We start from the raw sequence: 14,610 nt of genomic DNA on the forward strand, positions 1-14,610 counted from the left end.
CATCATCATCATCACCAACCTCATCAACATCAACCTCATCAACCTCAGCATCATCATCACCAACTTCATCAAAATCAACCTCATCAGCATCATCACCATCAACATCATCAACATCAGCATCATCATCACCAACATCAACAGCATCAACAGCCAAAGCTTCTGCCCCTCTTGAGGCATGCTAGACATCCTCGTAGACTCAGCAATTCCTCTTGTAGGGCTCTCTCCTCAGGAAATACTTAAGAATGTATGCAAAAAAGTAGACTACAAGGGTATTTTGTTGATCGAAGTGTTGTTTATAATAACAAAACACTGGAAACAACCTCCAGCTAACAACAGGGGATCTGTTGAATAAATTATGGGATGTCTCTAAGGTGAAATATTAAACAGCCATTAAAAATATCATATTGACTGAATTGAAAAGACATCTAGGAAATAGGAATGGAAGGAGCAGGTTTCAAGACAAGTACAGGCTATAATCCCACATTAATTCATGACAGTGTACCAGAAGAAAAGTACGAGAGGATCTGCAACAAGATGCTAATGTGAGTTATCACCAAGTGATGAGATTATAGATAATTTTTATTTTCTCCTACTTGCTTATCGGTATTTTCTTATTTTCCTCCTCTGAACACTGGGTAATACAGTTAAGGCCTATTTAAAACAAATAAGAAAATGGCTGGGAAGCAAGCAGGAGACCTTTAAGAGCTGCTGGAGAGTGTGGGGAGGATTGGCTCAAGAGTCCGAGAGTCAGGGCTGCTGGGAAGGGAAGGGGCTGGAATTCCACACAGACCCAAGAGAAGGGCGAAAGGCATGGAAGACAGAGGCTCACAGAACCTTCTGAGAGCTCAGTAACTGCTGGCCCCATATGGCACTGACAGTCCAGGATCAAGACGGGGAGGGAGCAGCCTGCCCTGCCTGCCCCAACTCTGCCCATGCCCTGAGATGGGTGCACTCTGCAGAAGCACAGGGACATAAGCAATCCTTAGAACATGACAACTCCCCTAGCTGCCTCCAGCCGGGCACGAGCTACTCCACATCAGTGGGGACTCTGCTCCAAACATCCACACTCCCCCACCACGCCCCGGCTCTCTCACAACCAGCAGCAGCAGCTCAGGAAGGGGACGGTGGAGCCAGGGCTCAGCACGAAGCCAGGGTGAGAGGTCAGTCTGAAGGCTGAGCGCACTGCATCCTCTCTCCCCCAGACCCTGAGTCAGTTCCCGGTCCCAAGGCGGCTCCCCAGGCCTCCCCGACAGTTGTGTCCTCAGGCTCCCCCTCCCCAGAGCCACCTAGACAGAATGCCTAGACCCATCCACACCTCCCAGAACCTTCCCAAACCACCACCCATCCCTCTCCCTCTCCAGTCTGGAAAGGGCTCCCTCACTCCCTCCCGTCCAGCCTTGTCACCCTTGAAAACTCCCAGCAGCCATGTGACAGCTTTGTTAACATGCATACCTTGTGTTTATAATAGCCCCATCGTAACTTTCCACACCCAGTCCAATTTCTCTCTCTCTTGTTCTTTTGGTCAAAGGCGGAAGGAATGGGTCTCTGTTCCTAAACAGAAACAGGCTGCTCAGAGAAGGTGAGGGCTCCACAGTGGAGCTCCGACAGCAGAGCCAGAACCTTCTCTCCACTTCACCTGCTGTGGCAGGCCCCCAACCCAGCTCACCAAAGTTCCCAGACCTCTCGCAGCAGTCTGGGCCCAGGATGCCTGGGTGGAACAGCCTCCTCAAGAACAGGGCTCGGGTGTCACGAAGGAGGCGTGACAAACAAGACATGGGAAGGCCTGCGGAGGCGACAGCTGGCTCCAGCCGCCAGGCTAAGGCCAGCCCTGCTCCCACTGGGCTGGGCTGGGCCTGACACCTCCACTCTCCTCCCCCTTACTTCCCCCACAGCTCCAGCTCCACCACCCTCATCTCTCACGGGCTCCACAGGCGAGGACAGGCCCCAGCCGGTCCCTGAGGGCAGCAGGGAGACAGGACAGATGTGCACAGCTGCAGGCTGCAGCAGGGGAGGACAGAACCCTTTGAAGGTTGACCTGCCTCCAAAATGTCTGAGGAGGGCAAGACCCCAGCATCCCCAGGCTTCTCACTCGGCAGCTCCCCTGAAACTTCTCTCAACTCCGCCCAGAGGGAGTCTCGCCAGCACAGGAACCTTCATCCTGCTGGCCACATGCTGTGGGGCCTGGGGCAACTTCCTTCCCCTCTCTGGATCTGAAAGCCCCTTCCAGCTTCAAATGGATCTGGCTCCTAAGATTAGCAACCTAGTCGTCACATCACTGCTGTCCACCACCAGGGATGGTGGTCAGCAAGGGCAGGGGTGGTGGTGGGGTCCCTAGTGCTCAAGCCCCTGCTGGAGGAGAGTGGGGAGGGTGGAATGGGATCAGACTAGACCGGAAGATGGGGTGTCCACGAGCCTGGAGGGTTTGTAAATAGGTACACCCGTAGTGTCCTAACTACTAACCGAAAGTTCGCATTCCCTTCAATCACGAGCAAAGGCTGCCCTGCTGAGTCGCAGACCCGGGACGTGGTCGCCATAGCGCTCCCCGCTGTTTCACATGTCAGGGCAGCTGTGCAGGTATCTGGAAACGTGGCTTCCTCTCACCCCTCCTTTCAAAGCACAGCAATTATCAGACCCGGTCCCCTGCCCACAGACCGGGAGTGACACGACTGGCCCACTTCAAGCAACTCTGTGCCTGGTGGTGTTGGGCCCCTACGGTAGGATCCCAGGTTCTCACAAAAGAGCTTAACTTGATGAGCATGGAGAAGTCTGATGATCCCAGGGAGCAGCCCATCCTCACCGCACGGAGCCAGCTATAAGGAAACTGCATTCCATCTGCAAAGTGGGGCTCTCAACACTCGGGACCATCCAAACAATCACAGTCGCCTGGGAGTCTGTCATGCCGGGCACGCACCAGCTTAATGTCCACACCAAAGCTGAACAACAGCCGTGTCACTGATGTGTCCTTAAAAAGTAAAATTGAACCTTAATTTACCTAATGGACAATCTTGCTAATGCAATAATAACTAAGGAGATGTATTACTACGTCACCAATTTGTTTTTTGGTATTTTGATAGCTTTCTCAATAAAATTTTCTTCCTCTGAAATCCCATATATTTTGTATATTTAAAAACATTCTGAGAAGAGGTCCAGGAGCTCCTCCCAGATTGCTAGAGGGCTCGTGGCCAATAAAAAGAGAGGAACCCCTGCTTTAAGGGAAAAGCATTCCCCAGGACACAGGCCCTCTCCCACCTTCTCCTTTGCTTTGCTTCTAATACGTCAGGGCACCCACTGAGTGCCAGCACCCAGCCTCCCTGTGAGGTCCAAGCCCCACGTGTCCATTTTGGGGTGGGGACAGCTGCCTTTGGCACATGGTAGCAGTGGGAGCTGCTCCTCCTCAGGCTGCCTTCCAGCCTCTCCATAGCTGACCCTGACAGCAGAGCACCCCACACACTCTCCCATCCCTCTGGGATCTGGACGGCCCCCCACTCAGGGTCCAGGGACCCCCATTCACTGTCCTCTCTGCCAGAACACCCCAGACGCAGCCTCCTGGAGTGCCAGAGACGCACATTTCCCCTGGAGGGATGGAGGACTCCAGGCCCCGCTTCACGGAAGCTCTCAGTGACCACCCAAGAAGCCATGAAATCATGTGGGCTGCAGCTATAACGGCATTTGAGAAAGTTCCACACACAGACAGGCCATTCTCCTGCCTCTGGGGAAACTCACGGCAGTCAGTCCTCAGAGAAAAGGAACTGCCCTGTGGCGTCCTCGGCAGAGAGGTGACCTTGTTTCCCAGAGAAGAATCAGACTTCAGGAGCTGGAGTATTAGCTCCAACTCAACGAACCTCCTGATGCTACAGCAGAAACGCCAGCCTGCCAGAGTGGTGAGCTTCTCGTCAGTGGCAGTATTCAAGCCAAGCGGAGGCTGCAGATGACCATTCTGGGTCCTGGAGTAGTGGAGGACAGGCAAGAGGTCCAAGAGCTGATTCCTAAGGCCCCAGCTTTGAACATCTCAGAGTCAAAGTCCCTTTCTTCTCATACGGTTCTTGGTAGAAGTGACTCGTCACCATTCTGGTCCCAGTTTCCCCATCTCTAATCCAAAGTGCTCAAGTCCCCCTTCTCTGTCCTTGCTGTGGGGCAGCAGCCACAAGCTCCAGGCTCGTCAAACCCTGTGAGCTTTTCCAAAGCAGAGTCTGGCTCTTGGGAGGAAGCGGAAAGCTGGACGTCTGCTACCAACCCCAGCCACCACCCGTCTCGTCCTTTCTCCTGCCCTCGCTGCCACCAGGATTCCAGACCCTCTTGCAAAATCCCAAGCCTCACCTCAGGGAAAAATGTGACCACAGGAACCTCCACAAATGGCTGTCACCACAGGCCCCCAAAAGCAGAGATTCAGAGCTGGCTACAGCCCTGGAGATCAGCCAGTCCAACCCTCTCTTTCAACACATGAGGGAACTGAGGCCCAGAGAGGGAAAATGATGCACCCCAGGTCATAAGGGAAGTGGCCACAAGGACAGACTGGAACCCAGGGCCACAATGACTCTGGCCTGAGGCAAAGGGGAAGCACAGGGGAATGTCGAGCTGAAGCTGCACCAGCATGTAATTATACTAGCCAGATGAGGGTCTGCTGGCCAAGACTGTGTGATTGGTGTGCCTGCCAGGGTGGGGCAGGGGGTGGGGTCCAAATACCCGCCTGACACAGCCAGTGATCCTGAGCGCAGAGATGGGGGCACCAGGAAGGCCAAATGGTTGAACTTAGACTGCAAAGCATTTGCCATATATTCTCTCATTTAGTCCCAACCAAAAACAGAGGTGTCAACTCTTACAATGTTAAAAAAAAGTCCAATAAAAAAATGGCAAAAGAGGGGCTGGCCTGTGGCCAAGTGGCTAAGTTTGCGTACTCTGCTTTGGAGGCCCAGGGTTCTCCAGTTCGGATCCTGGGCGCGGACCTAAACACTGTTTGTCAGGTCATGCTGTGGTGGTGTCTCACACAGAAGAATTAGAATGACCTCTAACTAGGATATACAAGCATGCACTGGGGCTTTGGGGAGAAAAGAAAAAGAAAGAAAAAAACAGCAAAAGCTTCGAAGGCACATATGGATGCCAAATAAGCATATAAAAAGATGTTCAGCATCATTTGTCACAGAGAAACGCACTAGAATGACAAATTTTAAAAGACTGACAACATCAAGTGAGGATGTGGAGGAACCGGAACTCTCAGATCTGGCTGCTGAAGTGTGAGGTCATCAGCCACTCTGGAAGACAGCTTTGCAGTTTCTTACAAACTTAAACATACATTTACAATAGGACCCAGAAATTCCACTCTCCCATAACCACCCAAGAAATGAAAACACACCCAGAGAAAGCCTTGTACACAACAGTAGTGTTCATTACAGTCAAAACTGAAGTCAACCCACATGGCCATCAACTGGCAGACAGAGGAACAAAACGTGCACACTCACGCAGTGGAATACTACTCAACAATAAAAGGAACAAGCTACTGATGTACACAGCATGGACGAACCTCAAACACAGCACACTAGGAGAAAGAGGCCAGGCCCCAAGGACTTCAAACTGTACAGCTCCATCCATATCACATCATAGAAAAGGCAAACTATAGGGGCAGAAAGCAGATGGATGGCTGTCGGGGCAGGAGAGCCAACCACACCGGGCCTCCAGGGCACCTTTTGTGGGAGGGAACTGCTCCATATACTGAATGTGGTGGTTACACGACTACATACATTCGCCAACACTGACCGAACCACACACTTAAAATGGGTGAATTTTATCATATGAAATTTCCCTCAATAAACCTGTTAAAAACAAGAGGTGCTCCCTGTCCTCTGTCCCAGTGTGCTCACTCCTCTAGTGACACCCTCCTACCCAGTGCCACAACTCGCCTGCTGTGCGACCTTGGCCAAGCTACCTCTCTGGGCCTGAGTTGCCAGGCCCTTGAAATGGGGCCAATAGCAGTATATCTCTCGTGGAGTTGTTGTGACGGTTAAATAATATAACGTATGTAAAGTCCTCAGAACAGTGAGTGTGACACAAGCCAGCTGTTAACACACACTGCAGGGGGGTAGAGTCACCAACCAGTTAGACTCTGGAGCTAGACCGTGCAAGCCGGTAACCACCTACTGCACGTGGCTACTGAGCTCTTGAAACGTGGCTGGTCCACGTCAGGATGTGCTGCAGGTGTAAAGTATACACTGGATTTCGAAGACTAAGTACAAAAAAAAGTAAAATATCTCATTAACAATGTATTATGTTAATTATAAGTCAAAATAATATTTTAATAGATTGGATCAAATAATACGTTATTAAAATTAAGCTCATCTATTTCTTTCTTTGTTTCTTTTTTGGTGAGGACGATCGGCCCTGAGCTAACATCTGTTACCAATCTTCCTCTTTTTGCTTGAGGAAGATTGTCCGTGAGCTAAAACCTGTGCCAGTCTTCCTCCATTTTGTATGTGAGATGTCACCACAGCATGGCTTGATGAGCAGTATGTACGTCCACGTCCAGGATCTGAACCCACGAACCCTGATCTGTTGAAGCAGAGCATGCGAATTTAACCACTACGCCACCAGGCCGGCCTCTCATCTATTTCTTTTTACTTTTAATGTGGCGATTTAAAATGACACATGTGGCTCACATTATATTTCTGTTGGACAGTGCTGCTGAGTCTCAAGCCCTCCATGGTCCTCGAGGGCATCCCTGGGTCAGCTCGAGGTCCTCAGCGCTGAGCCCAACGCCTGCTCCAGGGGAGAACTCAATCACTGCTGTCCGAGGCAGCAGGACACCCCGGGAAGCCGGAGCGAGCACTGCCATTGAACACATAGAGAAGCAGGGACTCGTAGAAGCCGTAAGTGACGCTCCAACGTGCTCACACCGAGCTGGGGGACCCAGTGAGTCTGTGAAGCATGGACTCCGAGGCTGAAAACTGGCTGATTCCCATCTCCCCCACTTATTTGCTGTGTGGCCTTGGGCGCATGGCTTAACTTCTCTGAGTCTCAGTTTCCCCGACTATACACTGGGGACTGTAACTGCACCTCCCTAACCGGATCATGTGACAAGGGAACAAGTAAATGTGTGTAAAGTTACACCCACCTGGCCTGACACACAGCAAGGGCGCAAACTCCTCAGCTGCCCCTCCTTTCACCCCCACCCCGGCCTCCCTGCCCTCCTCCACAGCCCTCCCTGCCCCCGCTGGCTGGTACCCGCTACCAGATGTGAGCCTCCGTGGCCAGGACAGGGGCCTGGCCCAGACACTGCCCATAAAAGGAGCGGTGGGAACAAGCGGGCGCAGGGGCCCCTGGCTCTCGTCCCGGCAAACCAAAGGGCAGAGGGGCTGGCCGCAGCAGCTCTCCTGCTCTAGTGACACAATCACAGCCCGCCCCGTTTCGCTCTGTTCACTTAGCCACTTAGGGAGGTTTCTGTCTGCTCCCGGCCTTAATCAGGAACCAGGGGAGCCCAGCTCTGCCCCGGGGCCTTGGGCAAGTCCTCCACCCGCTCTCAAACCCTACCCACAGAGGGACGCATGTGCGCCCCAAGTCGGTCCAACTGCTCCCCCGGCCCCAGCCCCCGGCCTGACTGCACCCACCACAACAGCCTCCAGTGGCCTCCCTCCTTCCCTCCTGTCCCCCACGACCCACCCTCCACGCAGCAGCCAGAAGGACCTTCTAAAACTCTCAGGCACATCTCTGGCCCTGCTCAGCTGCTGCCTCTTCCATGAAGCAGGGTCATAAACCCTGTCTGCCTCCCTTAAGGGTTATTGTCAGCAGCAGAGAAACAACCTCCCCCCAGTCTGTAGGAATGGGATGGTTATCACAGGAACATGGATGACAATGGGACACTGGGCGGAGATCACGTCCTTTCCTTCCATCACACCATAACATCCAAACCCCTCACCCTGGGCACAGGCCCCACCTCTCTGACCTCACTCACACCCCCGCCCCCCACCACGGTGCTCCCGCCACTTGCCATGTGCCCCCTCATCATGAAGGCTTCGTGCCCGCCACCCCCTGCCTGGAACACTCTTCGGCTTGGTCACATGGCTGCCTCTTCCTGTTGTCTTGGCTCAAACGCCCCTCCCCAGAAAGGCCTCTCGGAGCCCCTGCAATGCTGTCTGCCCACACCACCCCGACAGTCCTCATACGTCTTATGAGCCCCTTTTGTTTCTGAATCGCTCACCAACAGGATCACGGATACCATCAGTCTCCTGGACTCCCTCAGAGCAGGATAGCGCCTGACTCATCGGCATCGCGGCCCAGCACCAGAACTGCACCCAGGGCCCAGCAGATGAAGGCTCAGGAAATATTTACGAGATGAACAGACGACCCACCTCTAGGCATCTGCAGCTGTCAGGACTCACCGAGGAACAAATATCCGGCCTCGGGGAGCAGGTCTCAGCCCTCTGTAGGAGGGAGTGGGGGAAGCTGCCCCACTTCACTCCCCTCTCACCTGGACTACTCTCCTCCCCACCCTCCCACATTCTACCCACCCTTGGAGGTTAAAGCCCACCTCTTCCAGGAAGCCCTCCCTGACTACACACCCACCCCCGCCTCTCAACTCCCACAGCCTGTTTCCCTCCTGCTGCATGCTGTTCCCGGCAGGGGCCCTTCTGTGTCCTTCCTGGCTCTGTACAGCTGTCTGGCTCAAAGGAGGAGCTAGACACATAATGCTGATGGAACAAATCGGCACCATCCCTTTACCTCCCCACCCTGCCTGGGTCCTTGTTGATCGACTAAGGACTACGCACAACAATTAGGCACCAAAGACGGGAAGGATGTTTACTTGAACATTACAGTACTTATTCCTCAGATGGGGCCTGAGCGTGGATCTACTTTCTTCTTTTTTGCTTTTCCATCACTTATACACTTCCTACAATGAACATGATTATGTCAGAAACGTTAAAAAACAAAAAAAAAGTATAGTTATTTTAAATAGTTTCAAAGTGGACAAAGGTCACAGCTACTCATGGAGGGCATCCCCATCACCCCACTGCATAGCCCCCTGTGCGCCTCCAGCTCCGTGCCTGTGCCCTCCACCCACTGTCGGCCCAGTTCCCAGTCATCATTCCTTTCATACAGCCTAGGGGGGGTGTGTCTTTGTGGTTTTTGCGTCTTTACTACCGACAACAGCTCTCAAGGGAGGTGAGACAGGGTTTACGACCCCCACTTTCCAGATGAGGAACCAGCTGAGCAGGGCCCGCGATGTGAATTTCCCCGGGCTACACAGCGTAGCAGAGGCAGAGTCTGGTTTCTGCTGTGTGACCGTCACCTCACGTTGCTACGGGTCACTCAGACCAGTCCCTTCACAACCTCTACCCCTGAGCCTCCTTCTCTTTAGAACTAGGATGAGATCAATTTAACAAATAAGGTAGAGCTGTCTGGGGTCTGGACGGCAGAAGGCCTTCATCTGCTAAGTTATATGTTTCTGAAATGTTTTTATTTTTTCTAAACTGAAAAAGAAAGTTAGAAGTTAGAAACAGGCAGTGGAGGAGCGTCTGGAAACACGGCCATGTGCTCAGCAGGTGGGCTGCCTGTGCGGTGGCCCGAGTTCCAGGCCTCTGCCTGCAGACCGCATGGAGCCTCTGAAGGTCTGAGTTCCAGCAGGGAGGTGTCATCATGGTGACCACTGAGATGACACCTTGAGGTGGGCTTGGAGCCGGGAGCGGACAAAGGCGGCCAGCTGAGGAGCTGTGGCAGACAGGGGCCAGCACGGGGTGGGGGGGGTGGGACGGCAGAGTTGGGGCATCACACTGCAGATGGATGTCCTGAGCTGGGGGAAGCTGCAGCAGGAGAGGTCCCTGCCCTTGGTCGGGGGCACACAGCCTCCTCTCAGCTCCACCGACAGTGGGGGCAGAGAAGGGGCCCTGACCTGCTCTGTAGCCAGCAAAGACCTGGGCACTTGTCACCAGATGCTCCAGCATGAGCCCAGGGGCTCCTGGAATTTGGGACCCTCAGGAAGGAAGAGGGCCCCTTCCAGCACCCCTAATTGCCTCCTTCCAGGCAGGGGGCCCCCCCTCGGGAGCTCCCCATAGTGGGGCAGCCAGCTCTGCCTGACAGGAAGCTCTGTACATATGGATCTTGGATTGGGGAGGGGAGAAAAGGCTATAACGGGCATTTTGAGGACCAGCAGGAAAATGTGAGTATGAATTGTGTGTTAGATAAATAAAGTTAACCTCCATCAGTGTGACAATGATATTGGGGATACAAGAATGTCCCTGCTCTTAGGAGACACAGGCTAAATCATCTTGATGTCTGTGACTTTCTCACAGTTTAGAGAGACAGAAAGAGAGAGTAGAAATGGAGCAAATGTCAGCACCTGGTGAGGAGGGACATGCCTTCACTCTACTCTTCTTCCAGCTTTCTGTAGGCCTGAGATTTTCAAAATAAAAAATTGGAATTACAGGGGCTGGCCCTGTGGCCGACTGATTAAGTTCGCACGTTCCGCTGCAGGCGGCCCAGTGTTTCGTCTGTTCGAATCCTAGGCGCGGACATGGCACTGCTCATTGAACCACGCTGAGGCCACAGCTAGAAGAACCCACAACTAAGAATATACAACTATGTACAGGGGGCTTTGGGGAGAAAAAGGAAAAAAATAAAATCTTTAAAAAAAAAATTGGAATTACAAAGGTTTTTTGTGGTGAGGAAGATTGGCCCTAAGCTAACATCCGTTGCCAATCTTCTTCTTTTTGCTTGAGGAAGATTGTTGCTGAGCTAACATCTGAGCTACTCTTCCTCTGTTTTGTATGTGGGATGCCACCACAGCCATGGATTGAAGAGCAGTGCATAGGTCCACACCCGGGATCCAAACAGGTAAACCCTGGGCCACCAACACGGAGTGTGCAAACTTAACCACTACGCCACAGGGCCGGACCAAACAAACATTTTTTAAAATAAAAATTTTTAAGAAAATGCTCAGCTATCTATGAGAAGCTAGTTTTCCACAGCTCTCCCCTCGTGCTCCCCTTCGAAAACCCAGAGAACCGCCCCCTCCCCCCCACCCCGCCATCCGGAGAAAGAAAGCTCGTAGCCCACAGGCCCAAAGGGCTCACGGGCAAGGCGCTGGATCCTCGCAGCTCTGTTACTTTCCACCATCAGTTCCTGCCCTTACTTAAAGATCAAGGGATTTCAAACAACTCCAGGTCTCTGTCTTGTCTTGAAGAACTGAAGACGTGCCACGACAGGGCACCACGGCAGGGAGGCGAGCGGCGGACTCGAGGTCTGGTGCAGGAGGGCGCTGCTGGTCTGACCCTTGTCCTGGGCAGAATTGCAGTCGCGCATCCTGTCCACTTGTGTCACGGCTCCTATGGCTCCTCTTCATTTTCCCCAAGCTCTGAGTCCCTAGCCTCCTGGCCACTCTCCTTGAGTGAGCCTGTCTCTCCCTCAGGCCCAGCAGCCCAGACACAGGCCACACGTCCTCAGCGTGCTCTGAGCCTGAGTAGAGGGTGACCCCCTCCTTATCCTGATGGCTGCCACTGAGCTGACTCCTAAGCTCTCGAAAGCCTTTCTGTTCCCCGCTCCTGGCCTGGGGCATGTGGCCTTCTAGTCCCAAGGCAGGACTGACCTTCCCCCCAGGAAATCTCCCTGAGCGAGACTCTGCCATCCCTGAAGCATTGGTCCAGCTTCTCGGCCTGAGAACATCCTCAGATTTGATCAAAACGTCCACAAGGCCTTCATCCCCCTCCCTCCCTGCTGCCTCATTAAACAAACCAGATGAGGGATAGAGACAGCTGGCTGAGCACACAGCCGCCCAGAGCCAAGACTACACTCCCCATCTCCGGTGCAACTACCTGGGGCCATGTGACTAATTCCAGATAATGGAAAATAAGGGGCAGTATCATAAAGCAAATTCTGGAATCCATCCTTACAAGTCCTCTTTCCTCCCTTCCTCCATCCTGCCCCGTGGAACACAGATGTGATGACTGAAGTTTCGCAGCCATCTTGAACCATGAGCACATGAAGCCACACCCTAGGAGTGGTGGAGATCAAGTTCCCCAAGAAATCCACAGAGCGGAACCCCCACACCAGGCCTGGACCGCAAAGCTCTGGACTTGGACAGGACAGAGAAACAAACTTCCATTTAGTGTAAACCACTGTGATTTGGCTTTTCCTATTACTCACAACCAAATCTAATCCTGACTAATACACTCGTTATTTTTAGGTTTGACCCTCAGTGACCCCACACCACCCACCAACAGGACAGAACTTACTTCTTTCCCCTCTTGCGGGAGAATGTCGAGTTTCCCCGCTGGTGAAAGTCAGGCTGCACTGTGGGCTGGCGGTCCCACATTCGCACAGAGCCACGACAGGACCCAGTGAGCCCAGCCCATGCTGGGGCCACGGGGGTTCAGATCGCCCTTGGCCACTGTGAGGACATGCACACAAGAGAATCCTCAAACCATCGGCTCCTAGACAGAGTGGCCCAACAGCTTTCCCAGAGTCAGCTACGGATATTTAGGAAGTTCCCAGCAGCTAAGTGTCTGTTCCACACCACAGGGAGAGGCTCGGCCTCCCTTGCTCCAAAAGGGCAGAGAGAGACCACAAGAGTCTCCCCACCTGCAGTCTCTCCAGGTCCCTCTCAGGGCCTTTCTGAGCAAGGGAACTCCCTGGAAAACAGACAGCGTCATCTGGATGGGAGGGACCCTGCCTGCTGCTTCTCTCAGGGAGGAGCAGGAGGGGAATGTAAAAGTCCCCAGGGAGGGTGCCAGTCAACTCCGGGAAGCGCGTTCATTCTATTCCCGAAAGAGCCTGATGCTCCTGTCCATCTCCAGGTTCCACGCAGCCGGGGACTGGGTAGAGGGGAGGGCGGGACACTGCGGGGAGGACCCTGCGGAGAACAGAGTGAAGAGCACCTGGACATGCTCACATGCTCAGTGACGTTGCTCCAAGGACTTGGGCATTTGGGCATTTTAAGGTGAGCAGAAACCTAGACTCAGTCTCCTGAGACCCCACCCGGGGCCCTGACTCTGCTGACACCATCCTGGCTGCTTGCAGGGACTGCACCCTAGAGGGCCAATAGGAACCTACTTATGCTTAAACCCCGCTTCTGACCCCCAGCAACATCACAGGGACCTGAAGCATCATTTCGAGGAGCTGGGAAGGATCATGACCCAGTTCTGGGATCGGACCCCATCCCTCCCACGTCTGCAGCCTCCAGTCTAGACTCCCTTGCCTGGCATTTAAGACCCCTGTTCCAATCCTCACCACCCGCTATGTACCCTCCACATCCCCAACATTCCAGGCTAATCCACGTCCCAGCTGCCCAACAGTGAGGGGCAGGAAAAGCCCCGGTGACGTTCCCTTCCAGTGCGGGCTTTCTGAGGGGCTTGAGTCCAGCACAGCCCTCTCCAGCCACACTTGATTTCCATCTGGAAAGTGAGGAGGCTGGACAAGACGTGCAGCTTTCAAACACTTTAGCAGCTGAACCCTTTGTGAAAAATGGATCTTTCACGAAAGTCCAACGTGTAAAACAGCCAGAGGCAGAGCTGCTGTGCTGGCTGCTGGCTCAGGAGGGGCTGCAGAGCCTCCAGCCCCCAGACTCACCCTGGGGCACCTCCTAGGCAAGAGCCACTCCATCGTTGTCAGCCAGAGATGCTCATGGCCCTTTACTTCTTGGACCTCCCAGGACACATTTGGCCCTTCCTGCCTCCACGCCCCCCTCCCTGGTCCCACCACCAGGAACCCCATCCTCTCCCTCCCTCCTTTACCCCATCCACCAATGTCCAGTGGAAATGTTCCCTCCACCTCCAAGCCTTCCAGCATGCAGCCTGTGCCCCACATGACCCTGGCCTTGAGCCCACTGGCCTGGTGTCTGGTAAGTACACGCCTCATCTCCCCACTCTGGATCCCATGCTCCTCTGGGGCCCCCACAGGGTTGAACCCACAATATTTGTAGGTTCCAAATGTCATTTTGCTAAATCAAGTTCACATTCACTACCTCATTTCAGCTTCAGAACAACCCTATGAGAAAGGCAGAAGCAGGGGCTAGTGAGCCATTTAGCAGATGGAAAAACGGAGGCTCAGAGAGTTTACTACATGACACTACGACAGAGCCAGGCCTCCGGTTCTGCAGCCTGGGCTCTTTCTACGGCATCATCCACCCATCACTATCCCACGTCTCCTGAAGCCACCCTCACTGTCCCAACAGACACTGGGAAGCTTAAACCAGCAACCTCCAGAAGGCAGAGAAGAAGCTGGACCCAGGGAAGAGTACCCTTTCCAGGGCCACAGCCTCTCACACACCCCTGGCAGCCAGATGCCCAGGGCGGGTAACAATAGAGCTAAAAATAGGGCAGGAGGCTGAGCGGCCAGCTGCAGGAAACATCTGCCTCGGCTGCAGAACAAACACGGAGGAAGTCAGCACGGTGCAGGGTCCCTGCTGCGGGGCCAGGGGAGAGCTGGGGGTGGGGGATAAAACCTACAGGTCCGTACCCAGGGTAGGGGCTCAGACCAGCCCCCCACCGGCCCTGGGCAACACACACACACACACAGACACGGTAGAGAGCATCAGTCCCCTTCGGGCACCAACATGGATCTTAGAGTTAGACTCAGAGGCACCTTTGAGACCCTAGTCCTGTTCCTCTCACTTTACAGAAGAGGAAACTGAGG

At 53.7% G+C, this 14,610-nt stretch overlaps 1 protein-coding gene across 10 annotated transcripts in view; it reads right to left on the bottom strand.

The window, feature by feature from the left end:
* PALD1 (phosphatase domain containing paladin 1) overlaps positions 1-14,610 on the bottom strand; it is a 77,211-nt gene that overhangs the window by 40,138 nt on the left and 22,463 nt on the right. Inside the window, exon 1 of one of the 10 annotated variants that reach the window (XM_046655009.1) lies at positions 1,453-1,520. The exons of the other annotated variants lie outside the window; for them this stretch is intronic. The gene's annotated coding sequence lies outside the window, so the exon portion shown is untranslated. Of the gene's footprint in view, positions 1-1,452; positions 1,521-14,610 lie in introns of those variants that run through there. 10 annotated transcript variants of the gene reach the window in all.

Source organism: Equus quagga, chromosome 2, assembly GCF_021613505.1.
Source record: "Equus quagga isolate Etosha38 chromosome 2, UCLA_HA_Equagga_1.0, whole genome shotgun sequence".
Classification (NCBI taxonomy): domain Eukaryota; kingdom Metazoa; phylum Chordata; class Mammalia; order Perissodactyla; family Equidae; genus Equus; species Equus quagga.